General features: G+C 41.9%; 1 pseudogene; it reads left to right on the plus strand.

Annotated features, from left to right (window-relative positions):
* Positions 1-330: 330 nt before the first annotated feature.
* Positions 331-1282, plus strand: LOC116420371 (annotated as a pseudogene).
* Positions 1283-10911: the final 9629 nt, after the last annotated feature.

The raw sequence follows: 10911 nt of genomic DNA on the forward strand, positions 1-10911 counted from the left end.
TTAAATTCCACCTTCCCAATTATAAATTAAAAATATGAAAAACAGATAAGAAATTCCACCACTTTTTCAAAAAAAAAAAAACAAACCGAAACGGGTCCCATTTGGAGAAATGTAAATTTTTTTAAAACACCCAAAAAAACCGGTAAAGGGTTTAATTTTCTATAAGAAAAATCAGGATTTTTCAAGGGGCCGTGGAGCCAATTTGGGACCCAAACATACACAGGCTTGATTTTTTTCCTTTCCGGGTTTTCCCTCCGTCCAATTTTTCTTTCACAAAAACTATAAAAAATTTCAAATTATTTAACTATTTAACTTAAGGTCCAAAAAGGAATGGGGAAAAGGGATTTTAAAATACAAGCAGAAGGACTCTCCAGAATAGAAGATGAAACGAATCCTTTAGCACAAGAAATTGATGAGAAGACAATTGAAGAACTAATTCATACTCTAAATGGGCATGCATCTTTCCCTCCAAATGTAACAGCTGATAAACCAGTCCATTTGCTTTCAAAAAAGTTGTGGAAGATGTGTGGAAAGAACAGACACTGTTAAGACTACTCCAATTAATTCACCTTCCAATCTTAGAAAATATTTTAGAGCCTCCAGTAAAAAACCAAAATGTTCAATTGAAGCGAGAGGAAGATCTCATCATCTCCAACACTTGGTTAGATAGAGATGTTATTCATGGCCTCAGTTTATCTGAGGTTGACAACTGGCTCAGTGCAGCAATTGAATGCTTGGAACATTTCCCGGATCAGCTACTAGTGATGAGAATGGAAAACGAACAGAAGCTCTGGAAGCATCACAGCTCTACCTGAGGCTCCTGTTCCCTCACATTAGGGAAGAATTACGCAGACTCCTGACTTTTATGTCCATAGCCTCAGACCCTCATGGCTACAAGTTATAAAACAGTATGATAATACAACAGTGGTCATGAAAATGCTTACTAAAGCTGTTTTGCAAAACAAGTCATTATCGAAAGTACAAACCGAACAACTGGTCCAGTTTCTGCTAGAGAACCATTGTGATCTTTTAAAGACACCTTTGAATTTGTTGGACTTGGTCAGCAGAAAATTCAGAAGCCTTCCTCATGGAGAAGATCCAGATTTTATATCAGGTTTCACGTTTTGTCAGCGATTGACTCTTGAAGACTATGAAGAACAAAACAAAAGACAAACGAAAACTCCAACAGTTGATCCAAGAGATTAACATCAGTTCCAGTATTCCTTTCAAACAGAAAAAGAAACTGATAAAAGAATTTCAAAACGTCATCCATCAGCTTTGAGTTAACATTTTAGGTTCAAGAAATTGGATGCAATTTTGTATTCTGGATTCTTGTAAAAGGATAGAAAGCTTTTTTCTTTATACCAATTTTTTTACCTGTCAAACTAACATATTTTAGTAGAATCCGATGAAAATGTAGCCTCCAGATACCATGTTTATCCAGTAAACATTTAAAAGAGAGCTCAAAAAAGGGGGAAGGACCCACATTTGCAAAACTGTCTATAGCAACCCTTTTTGTAGTGGTAAGGATCTGGAAACAGAGTGGACACCCATCAGCTGGGGAATGGCATGTGAACGTAAGGGGATGTCATTGTTCTATAAGAAACAATCAACAGGCTGATTTCAGAGAAGCCTGGAGAGGTTTATGTGAACCCCTGCTGAAGTGAGCAGAACCAGGAGATTGTCCTCCACTGAAACAAGGAGATCGTAAAATGATCCACTCTGATGGGCGTGGCTCTTTCCACCAATGAGCAGCTTCAGGACAATCGCAATACTCTTGATGGAGAGAGCCATCCCTATCCAGAGAGGTCTATCCCTATTGAGTGTGGATCAAAGCAGAGTATTTTACTTTCTTCTTTTGTCATTTGTTTGCTTGTTTTGCTCTCATTTTTCTCCTTTTGATCTGATTTTCCTTGTGAAACAGGATAAATGTAGAAATATGTTAGTAGAATTGCACATGTTTAACATAGATTACTTGCTGTTTAGGGAAGGGGATGGAGGGAAGGAGGGAAAATTGGGAACACAAGGTTTTGCAAGGGTGAATGTGGAAAATTATCCTCGCACATACTTTGAAAATAAGAAGCTATTATCAAAAAAAATTTTTAAGGACCCTCTACTACAACTACACTATATAGCAGCAGGCAGCAAAACCATTTGGTATAGGTTAAGAAATAGAGATCACGGAGACCTACTAGACAAGAGAGAATCGCCGATGGAACCAACCCAATAACCCAGGGTTCGATAAAGCCGACAACATAAGTTACTTGGGAAGAGGTCTCTGTGGCAAAAGAAACACAAACTTCTGAGAAAACTGGAAAGCAGTCTGACAGAAATAAGGATTAGCCCAACACCTCGCACCATATTCCACAATATATTCTAAATAGCTACGTGACCTTAACATAAAAGATTGTACCATGAAAACATCAGAAGAGAAGGAAGAAAAATCACAGCTCTGCACACCAGACAGAGGTCCGAAGTCATTACAAAAGATGAAATGGAGAACTTCTGCAGAGACATTAATGTACTGAGGACTCAAGGAGAAGTGGTCCAATCGGGGAAAATCTCTGGATTAAATTTCTCTTCTAAGGTTTTCTAAATGATTCATAACCACATGAAAGAATGCTCCAAATCACTAATAAGAGATTATTATTATTATTAATGTGTTGTTAATAATAATAATAAAGGTTGTGACTAGTGAAGCTGAGTGGCTCAATAGATACAGCACTGGGGACCGACTCAGGAAGACTCAAGTTCAAATCCAACCTCAGACACTTATAAATGACCCTACACAAGTCAGTTAACTTCTCCACCTCCATCTTTCACTGTAAAATGGGGATAGTAACACTTACCTCCCAAGGTTCCGGTGAAGATGATATTCATAAAGCACTCTGCATAGTGCTGGACATGTACTAGGTACTTCATAAACACCCATTTCCTTCCCGGGGCATTGTTGATAAAACTGAATCAGAACAACTATTTTGGAAAACAATCATCAGCCAGATTCCATCAGGGCTTTTGCTCCAAGGAGGCCAATGATAAGAAAAAAGGCCTCATATACCCCAAAGTTTTATAGCAGTAACTTTTTTTTGTGTGGTGGGGGGACAGAGTTAATGCCCATCGATTATGGATCAGCCAAACAAGTGGTGATGCTGGAATGTCATGGAATATTACCGTGCTGTAGGAAATAATGAATGTGAAGAAGACAAAGAAGCATGGAAAGATACCACTAACAAGTTAACAGAGCCAACAAAACAACGGATACAGGAACAACCACGATGCAAATGGAAGGTATGACCACACACATGAAAAACGAATGTTTTAAAAGTATGCCAAACTCCTACTTGGTGTATTATCCTGGGGATGAGTTGCTGGAATCTCATTGCTAACATTTTACTGAAGATTTTTGTGTCAATATTCTTTAGGGAAATTGGTCTATAATTTTCTCTGTTTTCATCCTACCCGTTTTAGTCAGCAGCACCATATCTATGTCATAAAAGGAATTTGGTAGGACTCCTCCTTTCCCTAGTTTTAAAAATAATTTATATAGCAGTGGAGTTAATTGTTCTTTAAATGTTTAGTAAAATTCACATGTAAATCCATCTAGCCCTGGAGATTTTTCTTTAGGAAGTACATTAATAGCTTATTTTATTTCTTTTTCTGAAATGCGACTATTTAAATAATTTACTTCCTCTTCTGTTAACCGGAGCAATCTATATTTTTGTAGCTATTCCTCCATTTCATTTAGATTACCAAATTTATTGCCATATAGTCGGGCAAAATAACTCATAATTATTGCTCTAATTTCCTCTTCATTGGTGGAAAGTTCTCTCTTCATTTTTGAGACTAACAATTTAATTTTCTTCTTTCCTTTTTCTAATCAAATTAACTACAGGTTTATCTATTTTGTTGGGTTTTTCATAAAACCAACTCTTACTTTTAGTTATTAATTCAATAGTTTTCATATTTTTGATTTTATTAATCTCCCCTTTTCAGAATTTCTAAGTTGGTATTTAATTGAGGGTTTTTCATCTGTTATTTTTCTAGCTTTTTTTAGTTGTAAGCCCAATTCATGATCTTCTCTTTATTTTATGCAAGTAATCATCTAGAGATATCAGATTTCCCCTTATAATCACTTTGACTGCATCCCGCAAATTTTAGTATGTCGTCCCATTATCGTCATTCTCTTGGATGAAGTTGTCGATTGCGTCTATGATTTGTCTTCCCACCCATTCATTCTTTAGGATGAGATTATTTAATTTCCAATTAATTTTTGGTCTATTTTCTCCTGGCCTTATGTTGCATGTGATTTTTATTGCATAATAATCTAGAAAAAGTGCATTTACTATTTCTGCCTTTCTGCCTTTGATTTTGAGGTTTTTATGCCCTGATACGCGATCAATCTCTGTGTAGGTTTCGTGAACCGCCGAGAAAAAATGTAAACTCCTTTCTGTTTCCGTTCGATATTCTCCAAAGAGCTTGGCAAAGTCATCCCCAGGATAATACACCATGACCAAGCAGGATTTATAACAGGAATGCAGAGCTGGTTCAATATTAGGAAAACTATTAATTAATATAATCGAGTATATCAATAGCCAAACTAATAAAAATCATAGATCAATAGATGCAGAAAAAGCATCTGATAAAACCCAACACCCATTCCTATTAAAAATACAAGAGATATAGAAATAAATGGCCTTTTCCTCAAAACAGTCAGTAGCATCTATTTAAAACCATCAGCAAGCATCATATGTAATGAAAACAAACTAGAACCATTCCCAGTAAGATAGGAGTGAAGCAAGGTGGCCCACTATCACCATTACTATTCAGTATTGTATTAGAAATGCTAGCTTTGGCGATAAGAGAAGAAAGAGATTAAAGGAATTAGAGTAGGTGAAGAGGAAACCAAATTATCACTCTTTGCAGATGATATGGGAGAACCCTAGAGAATCAACTAAAAAACTACTAAAACCAATCCACAACTTTAGCAAGTTGCAGGATATATAAAAATGCTGAGGATTTATTTTGTATTAGCAACAAAGTCCAGCAGCAAGAGATACAAAGAAGAAATTCCACTTAAAATAATGTCGATAGTATAAAATATTTGGGACCCTATCTGCCGAGGGAAAGTTAGGATCTATATGAACACGACTGCAAAACATTTTTGGATCTAATCGGTTGGAAAAATAGCAAGTGCTCATGGGTAGGCTGAGTGAGTATAATAAAAATGACAATACTACCCAAATTCATCTCTTTATTTAGTGCCATGCCAATCAAACTCCCAAGAAATTATTTTACAGAGCTAGAAAAAATAATAAGGTTCATCCGGAAAAACAAAAGATCAAGAATTTCAAGGGAATTAGTGAAAAAAAAAATGCCAATGAAGGTGGCCTAGCTGTGCTAGACCTAAAACTATATTATAAAGCAGTGGTTATCAAAGCCATTTGGTACTGGCTAAGAAACAGAAGTTGATCAGTGGGATATGTTAGTTTCACAGAACAAAACAGTAAACGACTATAGCAATCTAGTGTTGGACAAACCCAAAGATCCCAGCTTTGGGGACTAGAACTCACTATTTGACAAAAACTGCTGGGAAAATTGAAATTAATACGGCAGGAACTAGGCATTGACCTACACCTAATACCATATACCAAGATAAGGTTGAGGTGGGTTCCCGATTTAGACCAAGAGTGATATTGTAAGCAAAGTAGAACACAGGACAGTTTAACCTCTCAGATCTGGGGAGAAAGAAGGAATTTGTGTCCAAAGAAGAACCGGAACTCATAATTGCACACCAGATAGATAATTTTGATTATATTAATTTAAAAAAGTTTTTGTACAAACAAAACTAATGCAGACAAGATTGGAAGGGAAGCAAATTGGGAAAACATTTTACATTTAAGGGTTCTGATAAAGACCATTTCTAAAATATATAAAAAATTGACTCAAATTTATAAGAATTCAAGCCATTCTCCAATTGATAAATGGTCAGAGGATATGAACAATTTTCAGATGAAGAAATTAAAGCCATTTCTTCTGATATGAAAAAGTGCTCTAAAGCACTATTGATCAGAGGAATGCAAATTAAGATAACTCTGAGACACCACTACACACCTCTCCTATTGGCTAAGATGACAGGAAAAGATGTCGAATGCTGGAGGGCATGTGGGAAAACTGGGACGCTGACACATCGTGGGTAGAACTGTGAATAGATCCAACTACTCTGGAGAGCGATTTGGAACTATGCTCAAAAAGTTATCAAACTGTGCATATCCTTTGACCCAGCAGTGTAACTACTGAGCTCATATCCCAGAAAGATCTTAAAGGAAGGAAAGGGCCCCACATGTGCAAAAAAAACGTTTGCGGCAGCCCTCTTTGTATCGGCAAGGAACTGGAATCCGAATAGACGCCCATCAGTAGGAGAATGGCTGAATAACTTGTGGTATATGAATGTTATATATTATCGTTCTATAAGAACCAATCAGCAGGATGATTTCAGAGAGGCTGGTACACAAACTGGTACCAAGTGAAACGAGCAGAACCAAGAGATCATCGTACATGGCAACATCAATATTATACGACCAATTCTGATCAATGTGACCCTTCCCAGTAATGAGATGACTCCAGTTCCAATGATCTCGTGATGAAGAGAGCCATCTACACCCAGAGAGAGAACTGTGGGAACTGAATGTGGACCACAACATAACATTCTCACTCGTCGTTGTTCGCTTGCATTTTGTTTTCTTACTCACTCTCTCCTTTTTTATCCATTTTTTCTTGTGCAGAAAGAATTGTATAAATATGTTTACACGTTAAAAAAAAAAATGATCTCATATGTATGGCAGAATTGCAGTATTTAACATATATATGTGATTACTTGCTGTCTACAGAGGGTGGGGAAGAGAAGAAGAAAACAATTTGAAACAAGGTTTTGCAAGGGTAAATGTTGAAAAGTATGCATATATTTTGAAAATAAAAACTGTATAAAAATAAAAATGGCAAAAAGTATGGCAAATTCAGTAAAAACAAAAACAAAAAACAGTGAAGGTCATAAAGGACCAATAATGGAACACAATTCTTACATCGTGATATGGAGACAAAGGACAAGTTCAGAATATTGTCTATATTGCAGTATCGGGACTACATTACGTGTTGGCTATTTTTGTTTAATTATTTTTCTCTGACACAAAGTAGGGATGAGTCTGGGGCAGGGTTGAAATGGTAGTGCTATTAGGGCAAAAATCATCATTAATATATTTTACAATGGATATATTTTTATTCAAAGATGGAAACTTGGAGGGAGCCGGGTTGAGCCAGAAAAACAAGCACCTTGGCAGGTCTTAAAAGTTATCTCCTGCCTGAACACCTGGTACCTTTTAGTCTGGATCTGTTTTTATAATTGCTTTTCCACTTTTGTTTCAACCATTTGAACTTCAGTGAAAAAGTGAATGTTACAAAGATAAAAAGAAGAAGCTTAGATCCAAAGAGACAAATAATTCCACCCCACCCCTCTGGTAAAAGGGGTCCACGAATGTGCTAATGAAAATTTTAAACTTTGGGGATGGATTTATTTGTTTTATTGGGAATTTTCTTTTTTTCTTCAATTTTTTTTTGGTTGTGTGGGATGACTCTCTAGGAGGAGGGAAGGAGAAAGATACCGGGATGAATCTCGTCAAATAAATAAACAAACAAATGGCATTTTGATTGAAAAAATGAAAAAAAAAAAACAAGATAATGTTCTGGATCTCCCAGATTACATGATACAACAGCAGGGAAATCCAGGAAGAAATGGTTCCAGAGGGAAATAAAACTCTTACGAAAAGAAGCCGAGAATAAATGTAGGTCAGAGTGTAACTCTGAGCATGGATTTAAAAAGCAGACCTGCCAACCTGCCATCTGGGGGAGGGGGTGGAGGGAAGGAGGGGAAAAATTGGAACAAAAGGTTTTACAATTGTCAATGCTGAAAAATGACCCGGGCATCTATCTTGGAAATAAAAAGCTATAATAAAAAAAGGAAAAAAAATTAAAAGCAGACCTGCAACAAGAGGAGTAAAATAAATGATGGCGAATATCTCCAAAAGGTCACTGTGTGAGGAAAGAATGGACTTGGAATAAAAAAAAAATCACCGAGTAGAACAACGTAGGCCCCAGAAGCGAAGACAAGCCATTCGTGGCCCCAGATTCCTTACAAGCCAAAGCACCAACCCTCCATGGATGGATGGATGTGCAGAGACATCATGGGATAGGAGACATCCGGCTTGAAGGCGCCTTGGAGAGCTTGAGCCAACCCTCCTCATTGTGACCCAGAGAGATAAAGCAACTTGGTCAGGGTCACAAAGTTGATATTTGAGGGGATTTGGTCCCAGATCTTTTAGAAGAACCGACCTCCCCCCAAACCCGAGCTGTTGACAGATAATACCAAAAAGCTTCCTGCAAGTCCAGTACACAATTACTCACAGATTGAGCAATCTGCAAATCACCTCAAAAACAGGCAGTAGAGGCTCGGCTTGAGGCCTGTAGTGCTGCCCCTCCCATCAACTGGTGAGCCTCTCTCTGGGACTAGCAGCTTCCCCCCCAACCAGGTCCCTGTCCAGTAAGGACTCTGCTCCCCATCCCAGCCTGGCCCTGACCCTAGCCTCCCTCTCTGCCTCCCTCAGGCCCCTGGCCTCCCCTCTCTGCCTCCCTCAGGCCCTGGCCTCCCCTCTCTGCCTCCCTCAGGCTCCTGGCCTCTCCCCCTGTGCCCCCATTCTGATGCCCCATCTAGCCCTTCCATTCTCTCACCACCGAACTTGCCTTCAGCCTCTCTCTCCCTTGTTTTTCTGTCCAGGGCCCTCAATCCCGGCTCCCTCAGGAGATAGCTCGTGCTCCCTCACCTCAGCCCAGTTACATCCCCAATGCCCTCATCTACGAGCCCCCGACTCACTAGGCTTCCCTTTCCTTTCCTTTACGTGGCTCAGTCTCCCCCCTCCCAAGTCATTACCGGCAGTCCTACTGCGCACGCAGCTGCCCAGCGAGGACCCAGGCCCCCGGCTCCTAGTCCCTCAGCCCTCCCTCCTCCATTCTCTCCACTCCTGCCTACAGCCCAGCTCTGCCATCACCCTACAACGGAGGCCCTCTCAGCCCGAGCTTTCCAACAGGCGCCTATGTTTTGAGCCTCTCCCAAACTGCTTGCCCAGGCCCCCGCCTCTCCTCCATGGGCCCCCACCTCCTCCTCCTTCCCAGTCTCCGCCTTCTCCTTCACCAATCCAATCATCCGCTGGCCCTGCGGTCGATCAGCCTGCGCCCCTTCCCCAGCCGGACTCTCGGTGCTCTCATCTCCCAGGGCCTCCCGGCTCTGCCTTTATTATCTCCTGATTGGTCCCTCGGCTTATTACCCAGGAAGCCGGCCCACCTGCTCTCCTCCCCAGCCCTGAACGCCAGACACCTGTTCCCGTCCCGTCTCCGCCGCCCCCAGGCGTGGATCCCTCCCTGCCCGAGGCGGCCCCCAGACAGCCGCCCCTTCCCCGCCCGCCGATCCCCGCGTCCCCCTGCGTTTTGTCCCTTCCTCCGTTTCCCGTTTGCTCCTTTGGCGGGGCCCCGGCTCCAGCGTCTCTCCCTTGGCTCTGGCTCTCACCCCGGGGAGACGCTAAAGGCTCTTGCCGGAAGGCGAGACTTGGCCAGAGACCCCCAGGAGCGCGGGGAGAAGGTGGACAGGAGACGTGAGAAGGTCACAGCGCAGGGGCGCTCATGGGAAACGCCGCCGCGTCTTGGGGAGGGAGCAGCCAGGAACTAACTCTGAGTACATCGGGGAGAGGAAAATGGAGGAAGCCCAGAAGGGTGGGGAGGGCCCACTGGGGGAGGGCTCAGGAAAGCCAGGAAGGACTTTCTGTTGGATCCGGAAGGTGAGGAGGGAGCCACGAGGAGCTTATTGAAAGGGGAGTGACATAGCCCCACTTATTGAGAAAATGGGGGTGAACATATTTGATATACCCCCTCCTTGCAGGGCTGCTGGGTCGCAGTGGTTACAATGCCAGGCCTGGAGCCAGAAAGACTCCTCTTCCCAATTTCAAATCTGGCCACAGACACTTACTAGTGGGCAACCCTAGGGAAGTTACTTCACTCCGTCTGTCTCAGTATCCTTATCTGTCAAATGAGCCGGAGAAGGAAATGGCAAAGCATTGCGGTATCTTCCCCAAGAAAGCCCCAAATGGGGCGCAGAACGTTGGATGTGAGTGACCAACCACAAGCCTACTGGCCGTCAGAATAAGTGAAGCGGGCCTTCTAAAGCGTGAGCTGCTGCTGCTGCTGCTGCTGCTGTTCCTGCCTCCCAGAAGCCAAGCTGCCCACTGTGCTTGGAGGCTCCACGACTCCACCGCCGCCATTTCTGGGCAAGGCTGCTGCCTGCTGACTCTCAGGACTGGATCCGTGACCCAAGCTTCCTTAGGGGACAGGAGAAGTGGGGGCAGGGGAACACAGCCTGGGCAGGGGGTCCCAGCCGGGCCTGTAATAAAGAGATCAAGCTTTGGGAACTCAGGAAAGTTGCTTCACCTCAGTTTCTTGTTGGCAAAATGGGTGTAATACTTGCTCTATCTGCTTTACGTGGTGCCTCCTAATCTAGCAAGTATTAGAGAAATGGAATAAATTGTCAGGATGAGATCCTGAGGATTATCTATCCCTGGCCTGGAGCTAGAGGTCACTGCATCTGAGCCATAACTGCCAGCCCTTTCCTTTTATTTTTACCATGTCTAAGATGGAATCCTTGCTATCTTCCAGTTCCCTGTGACAAAACTCGGCAACCAGTTCTTTCCTGAAGAGCAGATCCAGTGGGAGGAAGTACCCCCTCATCATCTGCCCAGGGGACCCATGGTATGTCACCTAAAGGCACTTTGCTCTGCTCCCCCCACACAACTGTCCCAGATTTCCTCCCATGAACCA

The sequence above is a fragment of the Sarcophilus harrisii genome, chromosome X (genome assembly GCF_902635505.1).
Source record: "Sarcophilus harrisii chromosome X, mSarHar1.11, whole genome shotgun sequence".
NCBI lineage: Eukaryota > Metazoa > Chordata > Mammalia > Dasyuromorphia > Dasyuridae > Sarcophilus > Sarcophilus harrisii.